Here is a 14,440-nt window from a genome sequence, read left to right on the forward strand (position 1 = left end):
CAAAACATTTCTAGACCTGCAACAAGACCTGCAATATGAAAATATATACTTGAGAACCGGTATAACATTTTTATTTATTTAACAAACAAAGCTATTGTAATTTTATTGTTTTAAATTGTTATTTCATCAATATAATAAATCCATGAAATATTCCAAAATTATATTAATTCAAAAACATTAGACGGATTTCCAGATCATCCAAACCGAATACTTTTAAAAATTGTTTAGTTTTTGGATGAGCAATACTAAACATAAGCGAACAATAAAAATACAATAGAATTTATCGGAAACATTTAAATATATTGTTATTTTAATATACGTACAATAAAGATCTTTTACAACCGTGAACATTTTACAATAAGCATACAATAGTTTGTATTTTTTGCCACACAATCTATTGTATTTCAATGGGTTATGTCATACAAATTACTGTAAATTTTTATCCGGGTAGTGCGACGAAAGGGGAGCCTCAGCATCGAATTGTTCCGTAGCGGTCTTGGTTGAACGTTCATGTTCACTTGTTGTAAAATTCTTTCGCAATCTATTCTTCCTTGAAGTACATCAGCTACACATAGGGCTCTGCCCACATCCCGGCGGATACGCAGTGGCTCTAAGGCAATCAAGCGACAGCGCTCTTCGTAACTAGGAAGATGCAGCGGGTCTCTCCAGTTTAGTCTTCGAAGCGAAAACCGCAGGAAACGCCGTTGAATAGATTCAATACGTTCTACGCCGTTGTTGTAATACGGGCTCCATACTGACGAACAATACTCTAGTGTAGAGCGCACCAAAGAACAGTACAGCGATTTCAGACAATGATAAGGTTTCGGTTATGATAAGGTTTCGCTATTTAGACCCTTCACAGAGAGCAATCCCATCGAAGGCGCGCCACTTATCAATAGGAAATCAATCCTTTCTTGGAAAACCCAACTTAATTCACCGAGTAGTGATAATGCCTTTCTCGCATTTGGCTAAGGCACCAACCTTATATGGTGCTAGTATGGTTAAATGTATCATTTTCTTCATAACTTTTAAACGCAATGATTGATCGTTACAAAATTCAATAGTGATCATCTAGGATTGGTATATAACACTTTGGTTCTCCGAGGCTTCTATAAAAAGTTCGTTTTAGGAGTGAAATGATAGCCTTTCGGTACAACATTGTTGTACGAGAAAGGCAAAAACAGAACAGTAATACTGTTTTTGGTCATGTATCGGAGCCCTACACTGCCAAAAATATTTATATAAGATATATGTGTCGCCATTATAATTTTTTGGAATAGGTCCACCCTAATATAATCGATATAGAACCACACATAAATTAAATAATTGCTAATTCGAGACCACACATAAAGTTTATTTGGATATATATTTTATTAGTATTTCTCGTGGAGAAGGGTTATGTGTGCGCTGATATAGGGTAAAGTGCCCAATAGTGGACCCCCAACCAATAGTGGACCCTCCAGACATTTTTTCATTATTACAGCACAATGGAAACATTTTGCTATGAAATTCCATCGGGAGAACCTACCTTACAGTCCTATGATTTGATTACTTGCATTGAAAATGCTATGGAAAGTATAATTAGTTGATTTTTTACAATTCTATAAAAAATAAACACGAGAGTGTCCATTATAGGAATATTTTGGGGGGTCCATAATAGGGAAGAAGAACGTCCCGAAACGAAACATGAAAATCAAATGAAGTGTCGACTATAGAGAACCAATTTCCTATTATGGACCCCCAGGGGGTCTACTATAGGGTACATTTAGTCCGACTTCACAATGTTAATTTTAAAGAATAACGTCGAGTATTTGAGCGTTTTATGTATGTATCGTAAAGAGGAGATGCAGAGCTTGATATTAGATATCACGCAAAATTAATATTTTGAAAATTTCCACTCGTTATGCCAGAAAGAGCAAAATTTCGCTCCTAGGGAGTCCACTATTGGGTATTTTACCCTACATCATAAGTTAAATCTATGGATTTTTGCCAATAAATGTGTGTGGATTTTCAGTAGTGTAGCCACATCCTTGTCTTGCTTCTAGAATATCACCAGTAAAACTATGAAAACCCGGGATTTAGCTCTGTCTACAAGACCATTTCAAGCAAGAGAATTTGTTCAGTAATAAGAACTTCCGTGTGTTCCTCTCACTACCATTGTTCACCAGTACCGGATACCGAGGGTACCGAGGTTTTTCATCTAATTGCTTGAAAAGTTGTTTCCGCTGCAGTTTAGCCTCAAACGAGAGGAATTCGAGTCTTTCAACTGTCTGCAAGGTAACATAAATTATGTTTTATTTCTGAGACTGCGGTTGGTAGCGGAAACTAAATACGATGAATCCTTAATTACCACAACTTATTGCCCTAGCTAAAAAAATGGATCAAGCTAGGGCTCTATTTGGTAGATCTTACACCGCAACACACTACGTCAAAGTGATCTACCCGATGTACCGTGACACGGGACTACCGTGTCAATCACGTTACCGTCAACTGGGGGTAAGATGATCATTTTTAAAACAAAACATGCAATAACAATGGGGATTTACATTTTAAATCGAAACAAATATTTTCAAAACATGTACTGCTATACGTTGCAATAATCAACACGCCCGTTTCAAATCACTCAGAGACTGAGTGAAATTGTATTGCCGTCTCTTTTTTCCCACGGAAAAGTTACTCAATTTTCGTAAAAAGTGGAACTACTCAAATTTTGAGTTGTTCCACTTTTTACGAAAATTGAGTAACTTTTCCGTGGGAAAAAAAGAGACGGCAATACAATTTCACTCAGTCTCTGAGTGATTTGAAACGGGTGTGAACAATCTTAGTTTTCTGAAATGCGTTCGCATTTATTAAAATAAATTAAATTTTATCACACATTTTTTGAGTAACCTGGTTTGGGGTGAAGTTAATCAAGGCAGCTCTACTAAAATCATTATGACCTAGCCGTCAAAATACACTAGGTTATTTGTATGAATGATGAATTTACTACGTAAAGAAGTCTACGAAGTCAATATTTGAAACAAAAATAGCGTCATTTATAACTATCTCTCTCTTTCTTCCACGAAATACATTTTCATGATTATAATCGAAAAACTCGGATTTTCTACCTACGGTAACATTACTTGAACGGACAATATTGTTGACCACCGTTTCATAAAAAAATTAGGCACTTTTGACTGACACATCAAATGGTCGGGGTTCTGCCAAATCGCACCGAGCGCCAATGAAAAATTTTCATTTTTTCTGCCAAAGTTATCGTGTAACATATTCAATTGATCACAAATCGCATCGGTCATCGTTTAACGTCATAACTGAGGATATCCTACAACAAATGCACACATGAATTGACATAACATATTTTCTGTTTTCTTTTTGCGAACAAACTATCACAAGTTATCAAAAAGCCGCTTGGTGCGGTTTGGTTGAACCCCGACCAAATGATCATATTCGCCTCAATGATGATCTTGCAACAAGTTGCATTCGATAGGGGACAAAGCCTTGTTGATCACTATTGAATTTTATAACGATCGACCATTGCGTTTAAAAATTATTAAGAAAATGGAATCGAACTATATAAGCGCCATATAAGGTTGGTGTCTTGGCTAAATGCGAGAAAGGCGGTATCATCACTCGGTGAATTAAGTTGTGTTTTTTTATCTATTCCGTTTATTTGACGTGTATAACACTTAACGGAGCTGAGACTTTATGATATTTACAATCGATATCATCTTATTATCAACAATTAGTAAGGGGAAAGGGTTAGTACGACTCAAGGTTAGATTGCGTAATTTCAGGACGGTTGGGATTTAGGTTTGAGGTATTACAGCTCATCCGGGTATTTGACGTCATTAACGGTATGGCGTAGCGTCGGGCTCGAGTTGTGGTTCGTCAGGGAGCATCTTCCGGATGGTCATAGCTTCGTATTACACAGAACAATAAGACAAAAACAAAACAAAAACGAGAAAGAAAAAATAAATAGGGGAATTAGACTTTTATGTCAGACGAGCAAAGAAAGGCATAGATGGCCTGCATATAAACCACATCGCGATCCCCCAAAACACCTCTTACTTCCTTGTAAGGTTGTTTACCTCGGGCCACAAGGGTATCCAATAGTTACTCTCTGGAGGCGTCGTTTTCCGAGCAATACCAAACTACGTGATCGATGTCATCGTAACCGGCTCCACACCTACATATGTTGCTATCGACCAGGTTTATTCTATAGAGGTGTGCGTTTAGTGAACAGTGATTGGACATGTAGGTCGCAACTGCATCGGTCTGTGTTTATCTTTTCGATATCTGTTATTTTGATCGTTTTTTCACCGTGCAAATTTCGTCAATTCGCGTTCTGTTTGATAGCGTTCGATAGTAATCCGTGTTGTGCATCCCAGTAAGCCGGAGGATTTCGTGTAGCTAGTGAAAAAGCTGAGAAATCTGCCTGCGGAAAAAATAATCGATTCTGTGGGATTGGTCCACTTACTGATCGCTGTTTGTACTCTACACTGAAAACCAAAACTACCCAAAAGTGGGTTGTTTGCACTCAAAACCGTGGATTGGGCCAATAACACAAATTTGAGTAAAATGTCTTTTCTGGCACTAGGTAGTTTGCCTTTAATCCCATGTAAACAATTTACCCAAAGCTGAGTTTAATTTATCCAAAGCGGACCTTAATCAACCCAAAATAGAGAATATTGAATTTACTCAAATTTGGGTTATTGGGCTGAGCAACCTCGGTGAGGTGTTTGCATCTTGCTCTAGTTTTGATAGCAATCATGGGAAAGAAAGGGAAAACTACTCAAATTTGGGTAATTTTTTTCTGCTATATTCTCATAAGTGCGTATATTGAACTCAAAGTTTGGGTTGATTTATCTGTCCGTGTAGCTGCACTTTGTTCGCAACCGTACATGTGATAAATTGCCGTGTTTGTGTGCATTTGTTTATTGCCGAATAACTCAGTTTCTGTATACGCTGTTGTCTTGAAAGCATTATGTCTTACGTCTGCTGTTCATGTGCCGGTGAAATCGGTGATATTCAAATTGAGTGCCAAGGTTTTTGCAAGGCTATTTTTCATCCCCGATGCTGTGGAGTTAAGGAGTTAAGGCGGCTTAAGTCCTCACCTCTGAACCACACTCGCGCAGAAACTTTAGGAACTATGGAAAACAGCCACCGTCCAAGTTCATTGTGTGACCAAATCATTTGCCAATTTTGAGGAGTACTCTGACGGACTAATGGGAAAAACTCGTTGTTCGAGATTTGTCTATCATAAATTCGCCTTCCTGTGCGCCCACCTTTGCTAGCGAGTCCGCCTTCTCATTGCCATAGATTAGGCAATGGGATGGGACCCATACAAAGGTAATCTTGAATGATCTTTCGACCAAATCACGCATCTGCTCTATTATAGTTGTAAGAAAGTAAGATGCGTGCTTAACTGGTTTCATCGACCGGAGTGCCTCGATAATACTAAGACTATCCGAGAAGATGAAATAATGGTCTACGGGCTGATCGGAAATTATCCCCAAAGCGAAGTTAATTGCTGCCAGCTCAGCAACATAAACCGAACACGGTTCCTGAAGTTTTCGGAAGGTGGTTGAATTTACGTTGGAAACACCGAAGCCAGTGGATTCGTTGATGCGAGAACCATCAGTGAAATATCTGTTATTGCAATTGACATGTTCATATTTTTCAGAAAAAAGGGAGGGAATAGATATGTGTCGGGTAATACGCAAACATATTGAATTTGTTCCAATTTGATCAGGTGGCAATCAGCTGCTGAGAGGAAGCAGAAAGAGACGTACTCTAAAACAGAGAGAATAGTCGTTTTATATAGTTTGATGTAGTCTTCCGGGTGAGTGCCCCACCAAGTTCCGGAGATAGAACGAACAAAATGGATCTTTTTTCGACATTTCTCTAACAAATAATCAATATGATGAGTTTTCCAGGTACACTTGGAATCAAACCAGACCCCAAGGTATTTAGAAGATAAAGATTGGTTTATGTCATCTTTCATCAGCTTTAGTTTCAGTTGAGCTGGGTATCGCTTCTTAGTAAACACAACCAATTGAGTTTTTTGCGGAGAGAACTCGATCCCTAAATGTCTGGCCCAAACAGTCAGATTATTTAGGGAATTTTGCAATGGTCCTTGCTGGATATTTGCACATGGACCTCTTATGGAGATCACGGCATCATCTGCAAGTTGTCTAAGCGTGCATTTTCCTTCCAAACAATTGTCAATATCTTTAACATAGAAATTATAAAGCAAGGGACTTAAACATGAACCTTGGGGAAAGCCCATGTATCTATTTCTGGAAGTTGTCTGTTGTTGTTTGTTTTTCTGACAACAAATTGTACAAGAAATTATTCAAAATAACGGGTAATCCACTACTGTGCAGATTGTCTGACAGTTCTTCTATGGAAACTGAATCAAAAGCGCCCTTAATATCCAAGAATACTGAAGCCAATTGCTCCTTGTGCGCATAGGCCAGCTGTATATCTGAAGAGAGCAACGCTAGACAATCGTATGTTCCTTTACCTTTTCGAAATCCGAACTGAGTATTTGAGAGTAATGCATGTTGTTCGACCCAACGGTCGACTCTTGAAAGGATCATTTTCTCCAATAATTTTCTCATGCATGATTGCATGGCAATCGGTCGGTATGAATTGTGATTAGACGCTGGTTTCCCAGGCTTTTGAATAGCTATTACTTTGACCTGTCGCCATTCTGGTGGCACAATGTTGTACTCCATGAAACAGTTGTACAGGTCAAATAATCGTCTTTTTGCGATATGTGGGAGGTTTTTAAGAAGATTGAATTTGATGTTATCGCATCCCGGAGCAGAGTTATTCGATGAAAGAAGAGACATAGAAAGTTCCAGCATTGAGAATGGTCCACCCAAAGAACCGGGATCAGTGACCTATTCTCGGAATAGCGGTTCTGCTGGTACGGAATCTGGACACACCTTTATTGCGAAGTTGAATATCCATCGATATTCTTCACTCTCGTTGGTGGAAATGCGGTTCCGCATGTTGCAGGCCGTTTTCCAAAGTGTTGTCATTGAGGTTTCTCGTGATAGTCCCTCGTCAAAACGTCGCCAGTAGCTACGTTTTTTTGCCTTGAGAAGATTTTTGAGTTTTCTTTCGAGCCTCAAATACTCTTCAAAAATCTCGGACCTTCCGTGTTTACGGAAAGCCTTGAAGGCATCAGATTTATCAGAATACAACTTAGTACATTCATCATCCCATCCAGGAGTGGCTGGTCTTCTTATGGCAGATGTACTTGGAACGCGTCGTTTCTGAGCTTCTAATGCGCTTTTATGAATCAATTCGGTAAAGAATCGATGCTCATCCAATGGTGGAAGAATATCAGTTGAGTCAATATCAATTTTTATCACCGATGCAAATTTTTGCTCTGATCGTTGATAGCCACTTTTGATTGTGGTGACTATCGGCATGTGGTCACTACCATGGGGATCTTGGATTATCTTCCACGTGCAATCTAATGATAGTGAATTAGAATATAAAGACAGATCTATTCGACTTTCTTGACTTTGAGGTCCTATTCGAGTTACTTCACCTGTGTTCAAAATATTCAAATTGAAATCGTCGCACAAATCATAGAAAATATGCGCTCTGTTATCGTCTCTAGTTTCGCCCCATGCAATAGCATGTGCTTTCATATCACCCAGTATTAAAACTGGGGATGATAAAAGAAAGACTGCGCTCCAAAGATGCCGACGATTAAGTGCGACATTTGGGGTAATATACACTGAGGCTATGCAAAGGTCTTTATTCTTTTCATTTACTTGGCATGCGACGGTTTCTAAACCATTAACAGTCGGAATGGGAATTCTGTAGAAAGTGTGACATTTTTTGATTCCCAAAAGAACGCCACCATAATGATCAGTCCGATCTTGGCGAATAATGTTAAAACACGGTGTGTTTGTCCGAAGAGGCTTATTTTCAAAAAATCAGTATCTCTAAAACACTCACTACACGAAAGTATAGGTTTTCCTCTTTCACGTAGGTGCATTTTTAAAATGTTCTATCGAGGGTCATTTTTTCATACATTTTTGGGAGGTTAAATCGGCTATCATTTGAGACTTCTATGCAATTTGCACCAAAAATAGTGAAAAAAATAAAAATTGTTCTAGATCCCCCGATAGAACATTTTAGTTTACCCACTATATGAAAGAGGAAAGCATCTTCTTTCACGTGGTGGGTGTTTCAAAGATACTGATTTTTGAAAAATAATGTTTCCCCATAGACACACCGTGAAAATCGTGGAAGTTGATTTCATCTTCAGAAGAAAGCCATGTTTCACAGAGTGCAAATATGTCGCAATCGGAGTTGCGAATCAAAACCTTGAACAAGTCCAATTTATTTTTCAGACTATGACAGTTCCACTGTAGCACAGTGATTGTATCTTGAGTATTGGACGTATTATCCATCGAAAGATAAAATTTCTGCAAGAAGGGGCCATGAAACAGTCAATTGCTTCAGATATGATTCTACTGTTGGTATAAAGAGGTCAATAATTGTTCTCATAGAATTTGGTATATTAAATAATTTCAAAATACGATCCACAAGGTCCTTAAAGGATATCAATCCTCGCTTGGACGAGATTCTTTTCTTGGAAGTGCGAGTAGCAGTTTTCTGCTCAGAGATATTCCTTGACTGATGTTTCTTTGTAACATCGGATTTAGGCAATGGCGGGAATGTTTTACTGCAACAAGGGTCAAAAGGAGCAGTATAGACAGGCTGCTTCGGAATTTTAAATAATCTCCCATTACCATCAAATTTTGGCAAGCTTCTAGGGATGATTTTTGTTTTCTTACGGCGCAATCCCGGGGAAGACAGTTTCTTCCTCTTTTCGGGTACGTGTACCTCCGCAGAATCATCCATATCGGCTACGTCAGAGTCCGATTCGTCTATGGAAATGACATCATAAAAATCCCTTACTTGAACGGCAGCTGAAATAGCAGTCGTTGCGTTGGCAGTTGCGGATGTATCTTGCGACTTCACCATTTGCACAGCACGGTATATGATCCCGCAAACGAAAAAGACTCAAATCTTGACCCGCCAAAGCTCTCGCTGCTACGTTTCGTCAGGGCAAGTGAGTCGACCATGTATGAACGCGAATTGAACGTCGAACTACCTCTATTCAAAATGGTCAAACGTCCCTCAAAGCGAGATGATGTAGATGAAAAAATAGCAGGACTAAGTAAACTAAATTTTATGCCGTCGACTAGCAGGGGAGTTCGTGGGACGGTACCAGGCGGGTTTTATGGGCGAACGCTCCATCACGGACCAGGTGTTCACCATTTGCCAAGTACTGCAGAAATGCCGCGAAAACAACGTGCCCACACATCATCTATTCATTGACTTCAAAGCTGCATATAATACAATCGATCGGGACCAGCTATGGCAGCTAATGCACGAACACGAATTTCCGGATAAATTGACACGGTTGATCAAAGCGACGATGGATCGGGTGATGTGCGTAGTTCGAGTTTTAGAGGCATTCTCGAGTCCCTTTGAAACGCGCAGAGGGTTACGACAAGGTGATGGTCTTTCGTGTCTGCTATTCAACATCACTTTGGAAGGGGTAATACGAAGAGCAGGTATCAACACGAGTGGTACAATTTTCAATAAATCCGTCCAGCTATTTGGCTTCGCCGACGACATAGATATTATGGCACGTAACATTGAGAAGATGGAGAAAGCCTACATCAGACTGAAGAGGGAAGCTAAGCGGATCGGATGAATAATCAACAAGTCGAAGACGAAGTACATGATAGAAAGAGGTTCAAGAGAAGACAATGTGAGCCACCCACCGCGAGTTTGCATCGGTGGCGACGAAATCGAGGTGGTAGAAGAATTTGTGTACTTGGGCTCACTGGTGACTGCCGAATATGATACCAGCAATGAAATTCGAAGACGCATAGTGGCTGGAAATCGCACGTACTTTGGACTCCGCAAGACGCGATCGAATAGAGTTCGCCGCCGTACCAAACTGACAATCGAAAGGAAATGCTGCGCATCATCTATGGTGGGGTGCAGATGGCGGACGGTACGTGGAGGAGGCGAATGAACCACGAGTTGCATCAGCTGCTGGGAGAACCATCCATCGTTCACACCGCGAAAATCCGACGACTGCGGTGGGTCGGGCACGTAGCCAGAATGTCAGACAGTAACCCGGTGAAAATAGTTCTCGACAATGATCCGACGGGCACAAGAAGGCGAGGTGCGCATTGGGCAAGGTGGATCGATCAGGTGGAAGATGACTTACGGACCCTCCGTAGACTGCGTGGTTGGCGACGTGTAGCCATGGACCGAGCCGAATAGAGAAGACTCTTCTATACCGCACAGGCCACTTCGGCCTTAGTCTGAATAAATAATAGTAATAAGTAAACTAAATTACGATAATATCGTATTTTTATAGCAGGCTCTGAGATCCATAGTGTTTTATACCAATCGACTCAGCTAGACGAACCGAGCAAATGTCTATCTGTTGTTTGTGTATGTTTGTGTACGTATGTGAAGGTGTGTACTTACACTGAGGCGATGTGCATCGATTGTCTCGAGAAAAGCATCATCACCGCTAGGTGGAATTATCTGGATTTTCCACAATACAAATAAAAATTTTGAAACAAAAAATATGGATCAACCAAAAAAGTAAGATTACTTTTTTGGCAGCTTGCGGTGGGTTCAAAAATTAATGTTGATTTTATTATCCAAATTTTTATAAACATTAAATGCAAATTTATCCAAAGATTATACCATTCAGTAAGAAATTTATTCAAGATCTTAATCTTATAACTCACATACCTAACTCACAATAAGTAGTTGTGATAGCAGAAAATAATGTTTTATTCGTTTCTTGAAAAGGGTGAAACTGATCAAAGTTACCCCGGTTGTCAAAGTTACATCGGATTACGGTACTTATCTCCGGCTAATAAGCTGAGAAAAATTACCATCGTGTTTGATATGTGTATGCCTTTGCACAGATAAAAATATTTTGTGATTTTAAATGTATTTTAATGCACATATTTGGAGCATGTGAATAAACGTAGGGTTAAGCGGGGCAAGATGGGTCACGGGGTAAGATGGGTCAGGGCCGTTTTTGAGCATCGTGTACATTTTAATGTGAAGATTATGACTTTGTAGGAGGAATAATTTGGTTCTACTTTATTGTCACTCGATTTGATGATAAAATTTTATTTTGGTAGAGTATGGCGAGGTAAAATATTTTTCATCATTGTTTCTTATGCGAAACACATTTTCTATAAAACGTGTAATCTCGTCGAGCAATGTAAAATTTAAACATTTTTAGTAACATAGTGAACGTATTAAAATTAATGTATGTGATGTTATACTAACTGCGTTGAAATAAATAAATTTGATCGTAAATTAGACATTCTAACACGAACTTACAAATGAGGCAAGATGGGTCAGCACATACTGAAAGGCATAGTTCGTATTCAAAACATATTTTCTATTGCTGGTTTAATCATTTTAAAGTTACTTTTGACATAATGATGTTAATTTGTTCATTGAAAATGTCTATTTTTTGTCTTTTATAAAGCATTACTCAGACGGCTTGTTTTTATAAGAATTCGCAGACATTTTTGAATGTAGAGCCATTTCTTCATCCAAGGCTCAAACATTATTTTTAACTCAATATAATCATTGGCAATAAAGCTATCTATCTATGTGTAATTCAATATTGGGAATAAAAACATTATTAATTGCAGTATTTAAAGGTGACCCATCTTGCCCCAATGTTTGACCCATCTTACCCCGTCATTTTTTGATTGACAGAAAAAAAAGACTTCTACTTTAATTACTCGAAATGGAATAAAAAGTGGAGTTTTTGTTATTTCATACCTCTGGCTTACAGATTATGAGCTATTTTTATTTGTTTATTTGTTTATTTATTAAAATAATTTAACTGACAATGAATGTCTAAATGAATATTAGTTAAACTAATTGGTTACGGTCAGCGGTACGGAAAAAAGTCTAGTAACCGATGACGAAACACGTCAACTGATGAATTAAAGTCAAAAATATCGAAGAATTCGTTGAAGCGGCGACTGATGAATCGAATTGGTTCGTGAAGTGCATAGTTGCTAGTCTGTGGTTCTAGAAGCAAAAATAGACGTTGACGAAGAGGTCTTTCAGGTGCATATAGATTTAACTGCGACAGTAGTACTGGACAATCGATGTGACCCGTGAGCAGCTTCCCAGCAAACGTAACTTGAGCGGCGATCCGTCTAAACTCTAGTGGTTCGATGCTAATCAACCGGCACCGCTCCTCGTACGGTGGCAAGTTCGTCGGATCACGCCACCTTAGGGATCGAAGAGCGTATCTTAGAAACTTCCGTTGAACGGCTTCGATCCTAGCGATCCATGTGGTCTGGAATATATCCATGTTGAAAAGTTGAATTAAAATGTTTCTGTTTTGAGATATGCAGGGTTCGCCTTAGGCGACCCACCTTGCCCCATCATACCCTAACATTAAACCGATCCCACTATTCTTTTAAATCGAAATAAATTTAAACATTACTTGCTTGTAAATTTCAATCAAATTTAATTGAATATCGAATCACTTGTCATAAGACGAGTTTGCACGATCCCCTTGAATTCCACCACTTAATTGTATCCTGACAGCAGGGCCTGATTTATGGGGGGGCCGTGGCCCCGGGCCCCCACAAATCTTAAGTACCAAAACCAACCTTTTTTGTATATTTTTGGGCCCCCACATACCGTCGGCCCGGGGCCCCCTTCCGGATAAATCCGGCCCTGCCTGACAGATACGTATTTCGAGAAAAATATATTAGCTCTTTTAGTTGAATGTATTCAACCGTCTAAGACGAATTAAGTACTCTCCATTTAATTCCACCAGTTAATTTTCGTTATCCTTGCAGATACGTATTTCAAGTCGAGTCAAGTACGAGACACTGAAGATGACCACACAGTTGTGGTCGAAATACGTATCTGCAAAGATAACGAAAATTAACTGGTGGAATTAAATGGAGAGTACATAATTCGTCTTAGACGTATTTCGACCTCAACAGTAAGGCCGTCTTCAGTGTCTCGTACTTGACTCGACTTACTTAAGTCGACGACTTAAGTCGAGTCAAGTACGAGACACTGAAGACGGCCTTACTGTTGAGGTCGAAATACGTATCTGTCAAGATACAATTAAGTGGTGGAATTCAAGGGGATTGTACAAACTCGTCGTATGACAAGTGAAGACATTCCACTAAAAAGCTCAAAATAATTTTCTTAATGAATATCGAATGTTAATTCGTTTGATGGGATAAGCTGCAATTTTACCCGTCGTTGAATTTTCAAAATTATTTGCTGTGTGGTTTTAGATGATCGTTGACAATTTCTCAAAATCACATTGGGCATAAGAGGAGAAAAAAGAACGACGTTGTTCCAAGTTGCTTTCGGTTGCGTGGTAATCAATTCTTTTGTATTTTGAAAAATCTTCATCAAAATCAATCATTAAAAATCCTCATCATCAAAATCAATTAATCTAGCACATTTCCAAAGGGCTTTGGCCTTGTAAGCTGGAACTATTGCAATATAGTTGTCCTCTAAACGCATCATTATTGGCAACAAAACAAGCACTTCATTTATTATCAAATCAATCTAGCATTACTATGAGCGTATTCCACTTTGGAAGTCGAAACCATCGCAAATTGGTGATCTACCGGAAAACTGAACAATAATTCAATCCAACGATTGTCCAGCTCTGAAATCTGAAACTAATGCAAATTCAATGATTCCCCAGACGTGACTTTCGATCTTCCAGATACATTCTATTTTTTTACACCTTGAGTCAGTAGCAAATATATCCGATGATCTTCCAGAGGGCCATCACTGTTGCAAGCTAAAACTATAGATAGTAGAATCTATAGACGAGCGAAAGCATGGTTGAGTTCGTTATATGACATCATACCCCTTACTATTTCATTTGAAATCGAAAGCATGGTTGAGTTCGTTATATGCCATCACACCCCTTAATATTTCCTTTGAAATCGTGACGTCATGCTCGTTCGGAGACATGTTTGACAGTTCGTTTGGAGACAAAGGATTTATCTTCGCTCATCTATATATTCCTTTATCTATGGCCAAAACTAATGAAACTCGATCTACCAAACTGGATTGCCAAAACCAATGCAATTTTATGGCTTTCATCTAGGGACGTTCCGGTACTTCAAAATATCGATATTTGGCAAATAGGAGATGATCAATTCTGGGGAATGGTGCATTCTCCAGCGATTCCGAAGGGAATCCTCCAGGGATGTTGATGAAAATAGTTGAGGGATTCCGAAGCCAATCATCGAAGGATTTCGAAGCAAATAATCGTATGATTCCGAAGTAAATCGTCGAGGGACTCCGAACTAAATCTTCAAGGAATTCCGAAGCAAACTGT

The 14,440-nt window shown here is 39.1% G+C and overlaps 1 protein-coding gene across 4 annotated transcripts in view; it reads left to right on the forward strand.

The window, feature by feature from the left end:
* The window catches only part of LOC134225058 (cadherin EGF LAG seven-pass G-type receptor 2), a 108,446-nt gene that overhangs the window by 59,269 nt on the left and 34,737 nt on the right, over positions 1-14,440 (forward strand). The gene's annotated exons all lie outside the window — the stretch shown is intronic.

The sequence above is a fragment of the Armigeres subalbatus genome, chromosome 3 (assembly GCF_024139115.2).
Source record: "Armigeres subalbatus isolate Guangzhou_Male chromosome 3, GZ_Asu_2, whole genome shotgun sequence".
Lineage (NCBI taxonomy): Eukaryota > Metazoa > Arthropoda > Insecta > Diptera > Culicidae > Armigeres > Armigeres subalbatus.